At 43.4% G+C, this 9,112-nt stretch overlaps 1 pseudogene; it reads right to left on the bottom strand.

Moving 5' to 3' along the window:
- Positions 1-2,238: 2,238 nt before the first annotated feature.
- Positions 2,239-2,339, bottom strand: LOC138743758 (U6 spliceosomal RNA; annotated as a pseudogene).
- Positions 2,340-9,112: the final 6,773 nt, after the last annotated feature.

Genomic DNA, 9,112 nt, shown 5'->3' with positions numbered 1-9,112 from the left:
TCATTGGTCACGACATTGTACCAGTGCCTACTGGTGACTTGAAGAACTGTTTCGATCAACTTGGTTGAGCATGGTGATCAGTATGGATGAGTTGGGCCAAAGGGCCTGTTTCCATGTTGTACAATTCCATTGTTTACAGGTTAGTATTTCCTGACTATTTGCACCTTCTGGTACTTTGCATTGGCATTTAAAGAAGTGTGGACAGGGAGGATAGTGATGGGAAACATCCTGTGGAGAACATCCTGTGGAGAAAACTAAAGTGTTAGGGCATTTGGAGATCAAGGCAGAGGTGGTGCTGGGTTTTTGAGGAGCAGTAAAGTAGATGTCCCCATGGGATATATCCCAGGATTTTGAAGTGAAAAGTGAGGTGATTGCTGGAGGCTTGACGAACCTCTTTGCATCCTCACCAGCAATGGGCAAGGTCCCCGAGGACTGGAGAGCTGTTGATGTTGCAGCTTTGGTCGAGGAGAGAAAAAGGGGAGAATAACATAAGAAAATAGGAGCAGGAGTCGGCCACCTGGCTTGTGGAGCCTGCTTCGCCAATCAATAAGATCATGGCTGATCTGGCTATGAGCTCAGCTCCACCTACCTGCCCGTTACTTGCCTGTACTTGCCTGCAGCACGGACCAGTAGGAACTCACTCTTCAGTCGCAAGGTGATGTAGGCAGGCATTAGAGAATGAAATAAAAGAAGGTTGAAAGAGTGTAAATCTGATGAAGTAAACCCAATGTTCTTGGCCATTTTAAGAATCACAGAGAGAGAGAGAGAGAGAGAGAGAGAGAGAAAATATGATATCCAGGGCACACTCATGGATACGTTTAGGTAAAGAACATTTGAGTATTATATTCTAATTCTGTGCTTTTTATCTGTTTGAATCTAACAATTGCTGTCCAACTATTTATCTGAATGGTCAGAGATGTCTGATACCTTGTTCAGAGAGCTCAGGAAACATTGGACAATTTGCCTTTCTGTGATGTTAGTTTGCATGGCGATAAGCATGAGTGTGATGGATTTATCTTCACTTCCCAGACTGATTAGAGCTTCTCACCATCCAGGATAATGTAGTGCTTCACTGACACCCTGAACATTCTCTGCCTCTGAGAGAGATGCTGGGATATGGTCCATACATACACTGAATGGCAAAGGTTCACCAGGTTTTCTTTAACAACACCGTCACACCTGTAATTTCCAACACCATGAAGGATAAAGGCAGTGGCGATTGAGAATGCTACATGCACCTCTAAGTCACTCATATTCTGATTTGGAAGTGTATTGTGATTTCTTCATTGTCATTGGGTCAAATACGAACCCTCCAACTAATAGCCCTTGGGTGTCCCTTCCATCAAGAGAAATGCATATCACCATCTTTGCAAAATCAATTAGGGACGGGCAGTAGATCCCAGCCGTGGCAACAGCCTATACCCCACTCGTAAAATAAAAATAATCAGAGACCATCTCCCAACGACCTTCACCAATGGGACCACTTCTAGATTTCTCATTCATTTTCAAGCTGTTCAGATTTGTTGAGCCAATTGTCAGACTCCAAAAGCTGTCAGAAAATATATTATAATAATAACACTTGTTCTAACAAGTATTGAAAACCGAACAAATATTTGAAACATTTTCAGTTCAGATTATTTTTTGTGCCAGTTTTAACAGTCCAACTCATTAAACTGAATCAATGAAACTGTTTCTCTTCCTTTCTCTTATCAGGGAGTTAACTTTCTCAGCCCTCTGTCCCCACCTCTCAGCTCCCTTCTCCACTTCCCTGTCCACCTGTACCCACCTACCACTAGTTAGCCTGTGGTCCTCCTCTCCCCACCACCCCCCCAAAACTTAACCCCAGTCTTCTCATCTGGTTATATGCCTACATTTTGGCACACCTGAAGAAGGGCTAAGGCCTGACACATTGACTGCCTTTTGCTTCCAATGAATGCTGCAGAGTTTCTCCAGAGATTTTATGTAGACCCCAGTGTTTATAGACTGTATATGTTTTAAAATTTAGACATGCAGCACAGTAACAGGCCCTTTTGGCCCACGAGCCCATGCTGCCCAATTACACCCAATTGACCTACACCCCAATATGTTTTGGAGGGTGAGAGGAAACTGGAGCCCACAGGGAAAACTTGCGCAGGCACAGGGAGAATGTACAAACATTTTACAGACAGCGTGGGATTTGAACCCAGGTCCCGATTGCTGGCACTGTAACCATTACACTACACTAACCGTGCTGCCCCAAAATATATGGAGCACTTCATGAATTTGCCATCCTTGCACAGGGGCTGTGCTAATCTTCTTCGTATTGTTCAAGTTTTAGTATATGCACATCCGAAGGTTTCTTGGAAACTTTCTTCATTAAATTGGCATGAACTTTTATTCCACTAACTCCTTCTCTCGACGTCACCCCTCCCTCCCTGTGCTGATTCATTGCCTTGGGAGTTTGGGAGGTTAAATCTGAGGCATTCAGTGACGAAGCAATCAATAGCCAATTCATAATTCATCCATTGCACCCTCTGCAAAATGGTGTGCACACAGGAACTTAACAGCGACAGAAAAGGACAAGGGATTGAGCCAAGAAGCCAGCACCGACCCTTGCTCACGTTATTTGAAGTGACTCGAGCATGCAGTAACTTGATCACTGCCTGAACAGGAAGATTTTCCAAGTTATGAAGTTATAATCATTTCCTAATTCTGCATTTGAATCCAAGGTGAGGTGATGCGATTATTTTCTTTTCATGTCAAAAGAATAGTGTGGAATTCTGCATCAATCACGTCACCCATCTAGAGGAAAAATTGCACTAAAATATGTGAATGAATGCAAATGGAAAAGAGGAGCCTTTTTAATCAGTACAGCATGTATCTCTGCATTTGGTTTAACACCACAAAATAGCTGGTGTGATAGAAAAATCTCACTGCTGATCAAAGAGAACATTACAACGGTAAAAGGGAATGAAGAGAGGTCTCTACCCAGCTCACCATTAAATAATATGATGGGTAATCTGGCCTCTGACCTCTAAACTATTTCCCTGATCAATACATTCTAGCATTGGTTGAAGAATTAGTCTTGATTATAATTTGAAATGGAGAATTCTAGCCATAACAGTCTTCTGAGAGAGAGAGATAAAAAAAACCTCCTTTTATTAATCTAACCTTGTTCCCAAGTTGTATGCCTTCTTGTTCTAGGTCTCCTTGGAAAATTTGAGATTACCCCTTATTCTTCTAATTTTCAGGGAAAATCGGCTTCATTGCTCCACACTGGGTGTGCAGAGATTTAGTGAATTTATGCTTCATTGCTTCCAATCCATGCGTCACCTTCTTTCGATAACTGTATCCAATACTCCAGGTGTGTTGAATTTACAGTTGCAGTAGATCTTGCCCCCTACCCCTTGCATTAGGCAATGTGGCATTTGTCTTCTCATTTGAATTCCAGATAGATGGGGAGGAAAGCAAATTGGCTTTTATTTCAAGAGAATTTGAACATAGAAACGGGAAGTCTGGCTACACTTGTATAGGGCCTTGGTGAGGCCACACCTTGTGTTTTGTGCACAATTTTGATCTCCTAGTCTGAGGAAGGGCATTCTTGCTCTTGAGTGGGTGCAGTAAGATTCCCAGACTGATTCCTGAGATGCAGGACTGACAGATGAAGATAGACTAGAGGGACAAGGATTATACCCATTGGAATTTAGAAGAATGAGGGGGGATCTCACTGAAGCATATAAAATTCCGACAGGACTCGACAGGTAAGATGCAGGAAGAATGTTCCTGATGTTAAGGAAGTCCAAAAAAAGGGGTCACATCAAAGGAGATGAGGGAAACCATTTTGGACTGAGTTGAAGAGAAACTTTTTCACTCAAAGATGTGATCTAGTGTAACTCCCTCTCTCAGAAAGGTACTGAGGCTGGTTCCTTGGATATATTCAACAGGGAGTTGAATCCCTTATAGCTAAAGATCAAGGGGTATGGAGAGAAATCAGGAATAAGGAACTTAGGTTGTAAAATCAGCAATGATCATATTGAATGGTAGATTTCCCTCCTTTATACTCCATCTGACACACTCACTTAACCTAGTTGTGTACCTTTTGTGTCCTCCTCATAAATATCGAGTAAAACATTCTATGTTGTGTTGAGCATTGCTTGCAAAGAAGGGGGTCTGGTCACAATGGAGGGTGATTTGCACAGAATGACCCTGGAAAGAGAAACTCCATGACAAGAAAAAAGAATTGCATTAACCACATCAACCATATCGTACATCTTGAGGGAAAAAATTGTACTAAAATATGTGAATAAACTCAAATGTAAAAGAGGAGTCTTTTTATTAATTGCATAGTAAATGGCTCCTAGAATGCTTCCACCAGCGTTGTCTCCGCTCCATCCTCAACATCCATTGGAGCGCTTTCATCCCTAACGTCGAAGTACTCGAGATGGCAGAGGTCGACAGCATCGAGTCCACGCTGCTGAAGATCCAGCTGCGCTGGATGGGTCACGTCTCCAGAATGGAGGACCATCGCCTTCCCAAGATCGTGTTATATGGCGAGCTCTCCACTGGCCACCGTGACAGAGGTGCACCAAAGAAAAGGTACAAGGACTGCCAAAAGAAATCTCTTGGTGGCTGCCACATTGACCACCGCCAGTGGGCTGATATCGCCTCAAACCGTGCATCTTGGCGCCTCACAGTTTGGCGGGCAGCAACCTCCTTTGAAGAAGACCGCAGAGCCCACCTCACTGACAAAAGGCAAAGGAGGAAAAACCCAACACCCAACCCCAACCAACCAATTTTCCCCTGCAGCCGCTGCAACCGTGTCTGCCTGTCCCGCATTGGACTTGTCAGCCACAAACGAGCCTGCAGCTGACGTGGACTTTTACCCCCTCCATAAATCTTCGTCCGTGAAGCCAAGCCAAAGAAGAGTAATGTGGTACTGGGCTATCCCCGATAGATCACAGTGGTGCGGCTATTAGAGCAGCTGCCTCTCGGTACAGGAGGCCCAGGTTCAGTCCTGGTTAGGAGCTTGTACCTTTTCCCTATGACCTCTTGGCTTTCCTCCCACATCCCGTAGGCCTGCAGGTTGATTTGCCGCTGTAAGTTGTTCCTTGAGTGTGGTGAGTGGTGGAACCTGGTGGGAATGACGAGACTGTTGAGAACAAAAGTGGGACTGATTTAGAATGAATGTAAATGGGAGCTTGATAATCAATGTGGACTCAGTGGGTCAATGGGTCTGTTCCCATGTTGTATGTCTTTATGACCATGACAGAGATACTAATCAGCAGACTTTGCTTCTACTAGCCACAGGCTGTTATCTGTCTGGAAATAGTACAACAGTAAGATGTTACAGGAGTAATTTCACCACCACCACCATCATTAATCAAGGGCATCGAGGAGGGATCCTCATACCAGGCTAAAGTTTGCTACATGGATTTTCAGATGCAGCTCACCGTCACCTGAGGCCCACAAGGCAATAAATGCCAGTTGTGATGATACATTGCAGTACATCACTCAGCCAACAGGTGACTTAGAGACAAGGTACCCGGCCTAATGACATCCGACCACCAGGTGGGCCTAGAGGGCCCATGGTATAAAGCCGAGGTCCGGGCCATTGCTTGCTCTCTCTCTCCCCCCACCCCCCCCCCCCCCCACCCCCACCCCCACCCACCCAGGATCACTGCTACAAGTAGCTAGCAGCCAACTATCTTTATGTGAGTGGAATAAAGCTGTGTTGCTCCAAAGAGCATTATGTCTGTGTTTTCCCTTGTGCAGCCTGCCACACCAGTCTCACTGGCAGTGCCAACATCCCAAGAAAGAGTTGAAGAAAGATGAGCAATGAAGTACCAAACATCCTTTTCAACTCTCTAATTTACTGCAGTGGCCAAGAAAGATTCCTGACTTCAAGCTTACTAACAGGAAATCGATGGGCCCAACTGCTCGTCTTCCGGATGGTCGATCTGTTGTTGAAATGATCATCAGTCTGCCCAACTCTGTTTCTTCCTAAAATGCGAAAACATTTGAAATTTTCTACTCCTTTCATACCCTCTCTGAATGTATTAGGCACATGGGGAGTTTGTTATCCCATCAGGGAACTTTATATGAATGACATGCATCTCTTGTCTTAACTGTATCATTGTGTGAGTTTGAGCAGAGGTATGTCCTAAAGGACTGAAGACAATTTAGCTCTTTGGATGAAAAACTGGGTAAACTGACCCTCAATGTTCTATTAATTTGCCTATTGTGTGCAAATCCTTAGGTGAACACCAATTCTCTGTGTTAGAATATTTTAAAGTGGAGGCTTGGGAGTATATAGGGGTATGTAAGCATGAATAACAGATCCGAAGTGGATTATCTGCTTGAGTGCATCTTATACAGTACAGGCTGCACTACAGGCTATCATAGTCTTCATAGAGCAATAGATCTATCCTTGGAAGTAGTGCCTTTGCTCAGACAGCATTAGATAATTGCCACATGCTGTTGTTGAATTGACTGTTCCATTTCCTCTTTCTGGGTTTAGAAAGGGAACCACAGTCCAAAACCTTAAACCACGTATACTCACTTTGTCTTCACCCGATCCACAGATAGTTACTAACAAGACAAATTTTTGTGGCCCATCCTAGTGTTCTCAAGAAGATAATGTTGAGCTACCTTCTGGAACAAGATGAAGGTCCCCCATCTTTGAGTCACACTATGAATGAATGGCTATATTTGTCCAAGTCAGGATGACATAATTTGAAGGGGAACCTCCAGGATGTGGCAATTGGACACAGCCCAACATTCTGGATTATATCACCCTGGGTTTCCCAGGGAAGGTGCTTTGGGCCAAATCTTCTGCCACCCAGCTCATATTGCAATCGCAGTTGCTCCATCCATGTGTCCCACTGCAGCTTTGTGACTCATCCTCTCCTCCCATATCCTGGCTTGGATACTTTGCCTTGAACATGCTTCCTTCAACATCTTCAAGACAGCAAAATGTAACCAGATTACACTTTCACCGTTGTCCACTCTTGCCTTTTTAATATTGGGAAATTCTCAGCAGGCACTTTTCCATGTGCCTTAAGATCCAACCACTGCTCCACCAGAACTTAAAGCAGGGAATTTGCATGATCAGTCAGCTGGCCCATAAAACGGAGCATCGCTTGCACAATGTCACTAACTTTGATGTTCAGTATTGACGAGAAACAAAGAGAAGCAGAAATCACTTGTAAAACAGCCACCTTGTGAGACATTATCCTCAACCCACGTGTTCTCTGCCTTCTTCAATGCACCATGCACCCTCTAACTCATTCTACTTGTGTTATTGTTCAGTTAATTATAAACACTTTCATAACCTTTCTGGGCCTTTTGCCAACATATCCATAAATTACTATTTGGGCAGAATACCGTCATTATCCAGAGGATTAGCTCTTAAAGGAAAAAGAATAAAAACCTCTTTATGGTTATTATTATATACATTACACAATTTTTGATGTATTCATTCCTATAGGAATAGCAAACGCTTTCAGCTTGATACCCTATTCAAAGAATTCATACCAGATCTGTGCCTCATTTTATTCATCAACTTTCGATTTATATAATTGGATGCCACCAGGAATCAAATGTCTACAATGGTCCATCCTTCAAGCTTCAGCCTTGAGAGACTTTGAGGGACATTTTACAGCTCTTCATTAGATGGCAGAGTGATGCTGATAAGAGAGGCACTGCTGCACAGTACCCGAGAATTTTTTAAACATTGGACAATGTGGGATTATTGAAAATAGGTCAGTGTGGATTTGATGGGCTGAAGGGCCTGTTCCTGCACTACACTCACTCTTTAGTCTGGAGATGATGACATTATTTTGATCTTCCCATTGTATCCCCTTTCCCCAGCCATTGTCCCAAACTGAACAAGATTATTTGCCACCTTTATATCTAATTCTCTATACCAATTATTTTTCAAAACCAGTTAGACAGAGTAACACGAATAATTATCTTAAATTGATATCTTAAAGGTTGTGTTTTGAGGAGAAATATATTCCTCAGATAGATGGAAAGGGAGAGGGGAAATTTTGAGGGCAAGTGGGATATACATAGATGAAGTTTAGACTGGGAACAATGGTGAGTGGATGAAGGTTTCCATGCTGCATGTCCCAATCACTCTGGGACACTGCCCATTGTATGGAGAAGTGCTCCCTGACTTGATGTAGCGTGGAATCTGGTCAAATCCATCAGCTACCCATTTACACTCATCTTTGTGCTCCCCACCTTCTCATCAGGGCTAATTTACAGTGGCTAATTAACTCAACAACCCACTTATCTTTGGGATGCGGAAGGAGACTCCCAGGAATACCCCCGTCCAATCTCAGCCGCCGACGTCGGAGCTGAAACTGTTCTCCACCTGTGCGAGGCAGCAACTCCGTGAGCTGCATCGTTGCATTGCCTGTCTTTAGTAACTGATGTGATTTCCATTTCTCCAACGTGGATCAGTGAGTCGGTGCAAGAGGCAACAAAATTGCTGCTGTAATGGGGAATTCATGCTTTGAACTTTGCCGTGAAAGATCTGGACTATGTTTACTATCAATATATTGGTCACAGGGGGTGCACAATGACAGGACTGTGTGGGCTGCAGTTGATATCTTGCAGATGAATGGACTGCATCGCAGTATTGTGTAACCCAATACCAAACTTGGTCACGTTCTACATCCATTCTGGAGCCCCAGTGTTATTCTTGATGAGCTCCTATGTGTATACCAAAGATTCACTGAGATATCTTGTGTGAGGGCAGAACAGGCTAATAAATGATGGACCAATATTATCTCCAACATGGCCCATGGAAACACCGAATTTAACCTGACCCATTACATTTTCAGCTTTTTTTCTTCCGCAGGCTTTGACCATCTGGTAAAATTGATGCATATGGGCTAAATACTGTATTGTGTATAAAATAATTAATTTTATTGGCAAAATTGTTTTCTTTGTTAAAGGTAGTTGAATAAACAGTTCTTTAATTCTAGGGCTCATTGAGAGTACAGTTGCAAAGCCGGCCAAGTTTTCTGGGTCCTGTTGCAGTGAAAGTGCAATGTTGCTGCTGCTTTTATTGAAGCGAGTGTTTCTTTTCAACGTGTTACCCTTCATCTTCCTGCAACATGTAGCA

Source organism: Narcine bancroftii, chromosome 9, assembly GCF_036971445.1.
Source record: "Narcine bancroftii isolate sNarBan1 chromosome 9, sNarBan1.hap1, whole genome shotgun sequence".
Classification (NCBI taxonomy): domain Eukaryota; kingdom Metazoa; phylum Chordata; class Chondrichthyes; order Torpediniformes; family Narcinidae; genus Narcine; species Narcine bancroftii.
The sequence above is the reverse complement of the archived record's forward strand: the minus strand, read 5'-3'. Positions and strand labels throughout refer to the sequence as shown.